Source organism: Vombatus ursinus, unplaced genomic scaffold (genome assembly GCF_900497805.2).
Source record: "Vombatus ursinus unplaced genomic scaffold, bare-nosed wombat genome assembly UNPS02014789.1, whole genome shotgun sequence".
Taxonomy (NCBI): Eukaryota; Metazoa; Chordata; class Mammalia; order Diprotodontia; family Vombatidae; genus Vombatus; species Vombatus ursinus.
The window spans coordinates 8,431,451-8,437,450 of record NW_020954567.1 but is presented as its reverse complement, the minus strand read 5'-3'; the positions used below and the strand labels follow the sequence as shown (position 1 = coordinate 8,437,450).

General features: G+C 39.7%; 1 protein-coding gene across 1 annotated transcript in view; it reads left to right on the top strand.

The window, feature by feature from the left end:
- Window positions 1-507: 507 nt before the first annotated feature.
- The window catches only part of CCDC181 (coiled-coil domain containing 181), a 44,877-nt gene continuing 39,384 nt past the window's right edge, over window positions 508-6,000 (top strand). The window contains exon 1 of the mRNA XM_027868538.1: window positions 508-678. The gene's annotated coding sequence lies outside the window, so the exon portion shown is untranslated. The remainder of the gene's footprint in view (window positions 679-6,000) is intronic.

The following is a 6,000-nucleotide window of genomic DNA, read 5'->3' as shown; positions in this document are numbered from 1 at the left end:
CACGTCCAACCTATTGAGCCCCGCTCTCTGCTCCTCAGTTTTCAAACCCTAAAGTGGGGATCTGATTAAGAAAAAAAAAGAATTAACGCCAAAAAACCCTAACTACCCTTCCCTTAGGTAAAAGGCGGGCCAACCTGTGGCTTCAAGTCACACGAGCAGAGAAGTTGTGGAGCGGAAACCGCCTGCCCCGCCCCCAAGATGACCGGCAATTAAGTCCCGCCCCCAGCGCGATCTGTGCCTCGTTCCGTTCCTTTGGCAGTCTCCATGGAAACAGCGTCTCGAAAGTTCCTTTCTGGTTGGACGGAGGAGTCGTGAGGACGCTGCGGTCTGCGCTTGCGCCGTACTGAGGGTGGGCGTCCCCGTCTGTGCAGGGCAAAGGCCCCGGATGGAAGAGGCGGGGTCCCGTTGTTGCCATGGCAGCCCGGTCCCAGCCACCGCCGCCCCAGCCCCTCTACCGTCGCCCCAGCCCCTCCGCCGCCGCCGCCGCCGCCGCCGCCTCCGCCTCCTCCTCCTCCTCCCTTCGCCTCCGCCACCGCTGCGGATGCAGCCTTGCCTTCCTGGCCTCGCTGTCAGAACACAGCTAAGAGGAAGAGAGGAGGACCTGTCCCGCCCTCCGTCCGTCCCGCTCCTTTCCATCTCAGTGACCCCAGCCGCCGCCGCCGTCCTCGACCTCCACAGGCAGGAAGGGACGCCCAGGGAAGGGAAGGGGAGGCGGGCTGGACAGAGGGAGGGGTGCCCCGAAGGGCAGCGCGGGGACGCGGCGTGGCGGGCGGACTGGGCAGCCTTCCGCGGGGCAGGCGTCCTGGGTGCCGGGGCAGGGACCGCCCGAAGTTTAGAGTAGCCATCCGTGTTCCCGGCCCTCAAGTCATTTGGGGGAATTTGAGTTTACATGGGAAAAAATGTTGTTATTGTGAACTTTGTATGTTCGTCCCCTGCCTGAAAAACAAGGTTTCTCACCCCCACAGGGAGTGTTGTCAAAGTCTTTAGTTGTCATGGCATGGGCTCAGTTATGAGCTTTGGAGTTTTACATGTGACAGTCGCCCTGGATGGTGATAACCCAAGTGGAATCAGCCCAGTCCTATTTTCCCTTTCCTAAGACACCTTTCTTTTCTTTTCTTTTTTCCTTTCTCTTTTTCTATCTCTCTTTCTCTTCTTTCCCTCCCTTCCTTTCTTCTTTCCTTCATTTCTTTCTCTTCCTCCCTCTCTTTTTTCTCCCTCGCTTCCTTCCTCCCTTTTCTTTTTTTCTCATTTACTTCCTTCCTCCTTCCCTTCTTTTTCTCCCTCCATTCTTCACTTCCTTCCTTCCTCCCTCCCTCTCTTCCTCCCTACTCTTCCTCCTTCCCTCCCTCTCTCCCTTTCTTCTTTCCCTCTCTTCCTTTCTTCTTCCTTCCCTCCCTTCCTTCCTTCCTTTTATTTTACCTTACAACTTGATAATGGTACGGTCTTACTTAACTACAGAATTTCCCGTTACAGTTCTTTGCAAGAGTTTCAAAAACGACATATGATAGTGGTTGGATTCAGCTTTTTATGAAAAATCAGAATCTTCAAAATGAAACCTTGTGAAACAGGTGTATATGTGATAATTCAGACTCAAACTAAAAGATCTGTAGTTTCCTATCCACTAGGAGACTGGGGGATTTAGCAGACATCCTTAGGGAGGGAATTAATTTCCTGTTCTAATTAACATCTGTGTTGAAAAGGTTGGCTTGTCCAAGAAACCTACCTCTTTACTTGCCGATGATAAACTCCATGAGATTCAGATGTGTTAAACTCACAATAGACAAATAAGACAGGAACATCATTAGTAATGAATTTGGCCAAGGTGTCTCCTCTCAAGCATAATGATTGTGTGCCATATGGATTGTACACTCCAGATGAAGATTAAGAGAGCTGAAGGGGGTTAAGTGTCCTGTGACGCATCTGAATAAGACATAAGGGATGTGTGTTCTGATCTGTGTTCATTTTTACTGATGGGGCTAGAAGATACTTTTTTAATTTGCTTGAAAATAATTAGGGCTATGATACCTTTAAAATTTGCTTGAAAGTAATTGCACTTTTATGTCTTTATGTTTGGATGGAACTTTTATTTGTTTCAATTGAGTTCAATTCAGCTTTGTGTTTTAAAATTTATTATATTGCAGTAGTATTAAAAACAAGTGTGATGCTGAGTAGAGATTTTAACTTGGTGATCTAATTTTCACATTGGAAAGATGTTGGAAATAATAATGTTTGGTATAATTTTCTGCATGACTTTATTTGCATTTTCAGGATTATGTTTATAATGCTTACATTTAGACATCAATATTACCTACATTATTATTTAGCAGCAGATGAGAGGCACCTAAATATTAATTGGATCATACATTTAGAGCTAGGAAGGACTTCAGGGATTATGTGGTCCAACCTCTTCATTTTGCAGATATTGAGGTCCCCAGGGCAAATGACTTGCCTAAAATCACATAACTAATAGATAGTATTCTGGATTTGAACCTAGATTCTCTAACCCAAGATGCTAAAGCCTTTGTATTACATGACACTTTTTGTGTGTGTTTAGAAAGAAATAAAAACTTAACCTGAACTGCAAGCTCTTGAGGATAAGGAGAAGTTTTATTTGTGTCTTTGTATCCTGGATGCCTTAAATATTGCAGGTTCTTCCTGAAGGTTTGTTGAATTGAATTTGTTGAGCTGAATGAATTGATTTAGTTTATTTCTTTGAAGAAAAACAGTGGCTAAGTGAATAGTGACTGTTTCTTGAGGTAGCCTCAAAGAAACCAACACTGGATATTGAAATAATACCACCATCTATTTTTCAAGTTACAAAGTTAATTAAACCTAATTTTGTCTCCTTGAAGGTCCCTTTGAATTTTGTTGTTCTTTTTTCAAAGAAATGCAAACATCAAAGATGGTAATAATATCAAAAAGAAAATGACAACTAATTAATTCAGTAAAAATCAATATTAACCAGTGATAGTATTTATGTCAAACAATCAAATAAAAGCTATAAGCTTGATTTGTCTTTGGGGGGTAAAAATAAGAATATTTGTGGGAGATGAACTGACGATATGGGAGAAGAGCAATAGATGATGGGGGGGTCTAAACAGGCAATTTTGAAGTAGAGAAGTAAGGTTTTTAAAGGAGGTCATCAGAATTTAGCATCTTTATTCAGTTATTCAGTTTAGGAATTGGTCATTAGCTTATGGTTTGCCCTGTTTTCTTTCTTCCTTCCTTTCTTTTTTTCTTTATTTTTTCTTTCTTTCTTCTTTCTTCTTTCTTTCTTTCTTTTTTTTCTTTCTTTTTTCTTTTTTCTTTCTTTTTTCTTTTTTCTTTCTTTCTTTTTCCTTTCTTTCTTCTTTCCTTCCTTCCTTCCTTCTTTTCTGAATTTTGTTTTTTCCCTCTCTGCTGGTGAAATTTTGGTATTTTACTTTTAACTAGCAGTTAGCTAGCTAGTAGAAGGGGAAAAACAGATGAAGAAAAATAATAAATTTTGCCCAGTTAATAGGCTTGGTTAAAAAAAAAAAAGATTTAGTGGGAGAGGAGTTTGAAGCCAAAAGCTAAAATTGTTTTTGTGTAACCAAACAACAATTTCTTATAGTGATTTTGTAATTGTTGAATTCCACCACTCTAAAAGCATGCTTTTGGTTTGTTTTTTTTTAATATGGGTGAGAATAAATGGGGTGTAAGAATATGGGTAACAGATTAAGAGTAAATGATGTATAAGACTAAATAATCCCACTAAAACACTGATAGCTTTGATAGCCTGAAGTTCTACTGTTTTGATTTCTGTGACCATTTCTGGAGTTAGAGTTTCAAGTTTGAGAAACATTGATCTATGTTCCTTTGAGTAATCAAGAGGTATAGACATTTTGAAGCCGAATAATACACAAAATATACCTGAAGAATTTTTATGAATTGGAAATAATCAAAATAGGAAATAACTTATTTTCAAAACTCATCAAATGAGCTGGAATGCTGAACTAATTTTGTTTAGGAGGCACCAAAAAAAAGAACACAAATATTTGAAAAATACTACCTAAAATTTATTGCTATATTTTCTAGCCTGGAATATTCTTGACATTTAAGTCTACATGAAAAGTCCTATTAATCCCAGATTCTTGGTTATTAGATTAATTCAGTTCCATTACATTATCATTTCATGATTTCAACCAGCAAGTATTTTTGGATGCTCGTAGTGTGCAAAGTACTATGGTAGGCAGTGGAAGATACAAAAAGAAAAAATAGAAGATAGACTATTCAAGGAGCTTAGAATCTAATTTGAGAGCAAGGTGGAGAAAACATTAAAAGTACAAAGCAGTCCATTTTAAAATTATACCCCATCACAGTAAAAAAATTGTGTATATTCCCAGTATGTGTGTATGTATGTGTGTGTGTGTATATTTTTACATATATACACACATATTATGATAGGAATGGTGTGAATGTACACATACATACACTATATATACACTCCATATTCTCTCTCTCCATATATATATACATACACACACACACATATACACATACACACACACACACATACATGTAAATACCCCACCACCAGTAAATAGAGTGGTAATTATGTGTAGAGAGAAGGGAACAGATGGGAGAGATGTGGAGGTAGAAACAAGATTAGCGACTGATTAGCCCTGTGGGGTGAAGGATAGTGAAGAGCCTAAGATGACACTGTGAATCTGTGTAACTGAAGACGTTTGAAAAGAGGGATGGGTTTGGAGGTGAAAGATAAAGTCATGAAATTGGCAATCTCTGACAGCCCATACATTGTTGTTTGTCCTATGAAATTCCCTACCACCTAAGACAGAAAGAGAGAAGGTCGCATTTTTATTTCCTGTTCTGTACACTATATAGGGTCAGTATAAGGAAAAACTTCCTGATAATTAGAGTTGTCTCAAAGTGGAACAAATTGCCTTGGGAAGTTAGTGGGTTTTCCTTCACTAGAAGTCTTCAAGCAAAGATCTATGGACTATTTTGTGGAAATGATACATAGTGGAGGTGTCAAACTCATGGCCAAGAAGTCATGCAACCTGAAAAACTCCCACATGCAATCTAAATTAAAATTAATTGGGAAATGTTTAACAAAAATAAAAAATACAATAAAACATAATGTTTGTGCTTTTCTAAGTCAATCTGCAGCTCACAGGGATCTGTTTCTAATTGAGTTTGATACAACTGATACAGAGGGAATTCGTAGGAAGGTTAGTCTAAGGTCCCTTCTGACTTTGAGAGATTCTTTGATAAAGGCTGATTCAGCAGTTGTAGACAGCTGTACAGTTATAAAATTAGGAAGGATTTCTTGGTAGTTTAGCAGTGTACCTCCTTTTTAGTTCTGTTACTGAGATGAGAGGCAGAGTCTTTCAGAGTAGTCTTGTGAATGTTGGCCAGATAGGGTGCAATTAGCTGGTTGAATGGCTGTAACAAAGGAATGTCATCAGTGATTCAGTTTCAACTGGGGAGGCTGTCTCCCTGTCTTTTTGGATTAGTAACTTGGATAAAGACCTAGGTAACATGTTCATTTGATGCGCAGATGTGCAGCAGCAGTGGTTGTGGTGGCATCCCCTAGAGCAAGCGATTGGTGCCCAGGGGAAGTGGGATAAACAGCAATGTTGATTGATTGTAAAGAGACTGAACTCTTATCACAGCAATCATGGTTTCTGTGACTTAGCTTCTGATCTTAAAGAGACAACTCTGAGAGCAATGTGAATAAATTATTTCTCTCCAGGAGATTGCGGGAACCCGTGCAGTGTTTCAGCTTCCCCCTTCATCTCTGGTGTTCACTCCTCAGTTTTTCTGTTCTTTGTCTTTTTATAAATTTTTATTAGCATCCTTGAAAACATTTTTCCATGACATACAAACTACTTGACCATAACTTTTTGGTGTTGTGTCTGTATGTTGATTCTGTGTCCGGGAGGGCAAAACTGAGGATGCCATTGAATAATTGGGGCAAATAGAATTAAAAATAGGTCAGAGTAATGATTAGACTTTTAT